Below are 4,543 nucleotides of genomic sequence, written 5' to 3'. Positions count from 1 at the left end.
ACCATCAGAACTAGGTGGCTGGGTCAAGAGGGTACTGGGAGACCCTCCCCAGGGTGTGACCTTTGGTAAGTCAGGCCCTCGCCCAGGCATCCCTTACAATCGGACACTCTGCGGCTCCAGGTGGGTGACTAAGGTTTCCGGCACAGACTCGCCCTGGGACTTTCCCGCCCCGGACCCGCCCCGCCGAGCTGGTGAGAATGGCGCGGCGGGGGCGGGGAGCGGGAGGAGGCTGGGAGCTGGGAGCTGGGAGCCACCCCGCCCGGGCTCCGGGGCCTCAGCGCCCCCTGGCGGCCACGCCTGGCGAGGTGGAGCTCAGCGCCGGCTTCCCGGCCCCTTCGCCCTCCGGGTGGGGCTTGGCTTTTTGGAAGCCGGCAGAAGCTGCTGAGGTTTCGCAAGGACATAACCTTAAGGGGAAAAAACCACTGTGTCACTTGGGGCTGCCAACCAGGCGGGGCTGGGCTGAAATGTCCAGACTCGTGACTGGCTGCGGACTGCTCCTCCATTACCGCAGTGGCGCGCCATCTGCCCCCGGGGGACTGAGCGGAGCTCGAGCCACACTTTGACTGTATCGGGGACTGCAGTTGGGGGACGTCACTCCACCAGTGCAAAACGGAATGTAGGCACTGTTTTCTCTGCCCCTCCCCTCTCCCCCTTTCTAGAAAGGAGATTCCTGAGTCCAAGCTGATCTAAACAGGCCAATGGAGCTGGGTTTCAGTTGGAAGGTTGAAAGTGAAACAACGGGAAGTAGGATGATGGTTCGTTAATAGAGAACAAAGGAGTTAGGTGTGTTAGACACAGGATGGGTGCAGTCGAGTTGTTTAGGAGTGCCTGATGAGAAGAGGGGTGGCAGTCTCCCCCTTCTTTTTCTCACGCAGGCAACGGGAGTGGCCTCAGGGATGGGATCCTTTGTGTCCCTGTCTTGCCAGGGTCCCAGAAAAACCCAGGGACGGGGTAGGAGAAAGACTGGACCCTAGCTCCACCTCCATCTGTCATCCTGATCACTTAACCTTTGTGGGTCTCAGTTTTCCTTACTTGAAGAATCATGGTCTGCCCTAGATGGTGGAATGTATTGCAAACAGGAAGTAGGGGTGCCTGTCCTGAGATCACCCAGTAAATCACAGAAAAAGGTGGGGCCAGGGGCCAAGGGTATCACCCATCCCATTCCTCTTTCTATAGTTCCTGCCACATTTTCATACGGACTTCATTAGCAAACATTGTGCATCACAGCCTTTTTGCAGAACATATGCTTGCCCCTAATGTTTGTGGGACCTGGAGCAAGAGAACAACATGGGCCCACATACCATATGTTCAAGTATTTAAAAGTTATAAATCAAAGTAACAAACTGTTAAATAAAATGTGTTCCAGCCTATTACCTTGTCAGAGACACCTCAATAATGATCTGGAAGGCCAAGTTCAAGTTTAAGTTCTTCGTATTGGCACTTCTTTACCAATTCTGAATTACAACATGGTGGCAAAGAGAGTGGCCCCAGATCAGTGGGCTGCTCTTTCTTCACAGTCTGGGACCATCCCTCACCATGTAAGTCCTCTCCCACACATGTCCTCAGGTGCAAACAGCTGCCCCTTATGGGGCTAGTTCTCTAAGTGTGCACAGTAGTGGCTGACACAGCCTACCCTCAGGAGGATGGACTAATAAAAGTGGGTTTAGAATTTGTTAGGTGGGGAGTTCTGAGGTCCCAGGTACCCAGAATGTGGTTTTGAGTGGGTGTGTCCATCAGCCCCATGACTCCTCCTGTATCTCCCTCCACCTTGCCCAATGTGAGGATTTGGGTCAAGCACAGACCCATCCAAACACTATCACTGGAAAGACTGATGCCTGTGGGAGGAAGGAGGGTGCTGAGAAGGGGCTCATTTCTTCGAGAAGGTAACATGTGTGCTAAGCCTCCCAGGAAGGGTGGGCTTTCAGCAGGGGGAGAAGTGGGGTAAGAAAGGAGCAAAAACCCGGGAACCTGCCATCCAGGGTTGGAGTGCCTGTCAGTTGTGACCACAGTACAGAAAGGCGAAAGGCGAATCTGTGTCCTCCGAATAACAGACAAAGCCTCCATTATTGCTGCCCAACGTAGGGTGGAACCACCAGCTAAAGAGCTGGTGAAGGACAGCCTCACCCATCAGAGCAGGATGAGACTCTTGAGCCCATCCCAGTCAGGGCAGCTGTGCACTGGGTAAAAGTCCCTGTACCCCTCCACACACCATGCAACCTTGGTCATCAGCACTTATTTACCAGTTCCAGCCAGGGAAGCTTAGCTACTCTGAGCTTTCAGAAAGAACTCTGGGCGGGCCCTGATTTGCTGAAAGAGATGATCCAGGAAAGAAGCTTTCTTTAGGCATCAGCACATCTGCTTCGTTTTGCCTGGTAGCCAGAGGTTGCTGCAGAATGAACAGCCCTCATCACCTCTGGGAGTAGCCCTCCACCAAGGGCAGGAGTTGGTGGCTAGACACCCTGGCTCCCTACCCTGCAGTTGAGATAGAATCTGAGATATGTGCTCTACACCACTGCCTGTAGTTTGCCACAGATTAAACAGCATTTGCCCACAGCGCACACAGGCTTGATAGCACCACTGCTTTCTACTTTCCCCACTCCACTGCTGGTGTTTTCTGTAATCACTTTCCAAATCACGGGCTTCCATTTCTATCCATGTCTCAGGATCTGCTGTTGGGGGAACCTGAACTAAGCATAAGGACATTTCATGTTGCAGTTGGGACTAATTCCTCATCTGTAAATAAAGGTGTGGAAGGAAATGATTGCTGAGTTTGCCTCATTTGTCTCATATCAGATGAACTGGGGCACCTGGCTTTGTTCCACTTGGTGTCAGAGTGAACCTGCCCGTGCCCTCTGCCCCTGTGGAAGGGTCTTGTCTCCATGTGATGTGTGCAAGCAGGAGGAGTAAGGAGCAGGGAAATAGAACTCTGGTTTAATATCCAAGTCTCTTCTGAGAGCCCCCCATAGGAGGCTGCTGAACATCTGAACTCCTGAAGGGAAGAGGAATGCTGCCTTTGCCTTTCATTAGAGGCCTCTTGCTGAGACCCTGACGACTGCCCCCCACCCCGCCCCAACCAATGCAGCAGCCATTACAAAAAAATGCCAGGGCTTCCTACCATCCTCTCTGTGGAGGGAAGCTTTTCTAGAAGGCCACCTGCAAAGGCAGTGTTGCATCCTAGGCCCCCTTTATTTCACATGCTCCTTTAGCACAGCCCTCTTCCCCTTTTCTGCCCCTTCTTATCAGCCGACAAATGCGTTGTGACAGAGAGACAGCAGGGTGCAAACTGCCCTGGCAGCCCACAAATGGCTGGGGGCAGGGTTAGCTAGATCCTTGGATAAAAGGGTCTTGTCTGAAGTTTCTCTTGGGGTCATGGCAGTCAATTGCATTTCCTGTGAAAACCTCTCCCCCCTGGGGACAAGTTTTAGATTCCAAAGCTGCCTATCCTCTGAGTTGGAGTCACCTGGTGGATGAACCCCTCCCTGTCTCCCCTAGGAGTCTCTGTTCCTTACTTTCCAGTCAGGAGAAATGTCTGATTTCACAAGCCGGGAAGGTCTTCCTCAGGGAGATCCTTGACCCAGAGCAACAGGCCAACTATCCTGGAGAAGACTGAATGCAAGGTCGGCACCATAAGCCACAGACAAGTGTAAGTGCAGACAGGCTGCTCACACAGTCATGTTTCAGCCTCTGGCCTGCTGCTAGGGTAGTGAGGAGAGGCTTTGTTGGGCCAAGGTTGAGGATGAAGACTGCAAAGGATGCCTCCAACACCAAAGCCAGCTTGGCAAGGACAGCCAGGATGGTAGGTTGCCACGGACACCTGGCAGTTCGGTCCCAGCAAAGCAGATGGCCAGACCCTACAGCCAGGCCTAGTGGATGTGCTGGGGCCACAAAAATGTGGGGACATCCTAACTGCAGCCACACCTAGAGCAGACGCCCCCCCCACTCCCCTAAACAAGGGCTTCCTGAACTTTCATGAGCATAGGAATCTTACGCAAATGCAGATGCTGATTCCAGAGGTCTGGGGTAAGGGTGGGGATGCTGAGAGTTCAGACTTCTAATCCGTCCCCCCATGTTACTGCTGCTGCTGTTTGCTGGGCCACACATTGCACAGCAAGAGCCTCACTGAGTCCTGATGGATTTGAGAAACCCCAACCAGCTTCTGAAAATGGCCCACGGACCTGCTGCCTTGGGCGGTGGCCAGCAAACTGGGTCTCTAGCCTGATTGTTGTGAAGGGCCTTCTCCCTAGTGTGTTTTTGGATCATCCACCATCAGTCACTCCAGAGAAAGGAAAATCAGCAGCATGCATTTCGGGAAAACATGATTATTTTTAAGCTCTCCTGGCTTTTCCCCACCTCTCCAAGTTATATAACATGTTCTTGTTGCAAATGCTGATAACGCTCTTTGGGTGGCAGGAAGCCAATTTCTGGCTGCATATTGCTTGGGGCTGGGGTTGGGGTCAGGGCAGGAGGTGGGGTCTGCAGAGGATTTAAAGGGAGAAGGGGGCCAGGCAGATGGAGAGGCCAAGGCCTAGAGGTAAAGCCGATT

This window comes from Sturnira hondurensis, unplaced genomic scaffold, assembly GCF_014824575.4.
Source record: "Sturnira hondurensis isolate 20B ecotype Veracruz unplaced genomic scaffold, ASM1482457v3 Scaffold0009449, whole genome shotgun sequence".
In the NCBI taxonomy this organism is placed as follows: Eukaryota; Metazoa; Chordata; class Mammalia; order Chiroptera; family Phyllostomidae; genus Sturnira; species Sturnira hondurensis.
Note: the sequence above shows the minus strand (reverse complement) of the source record.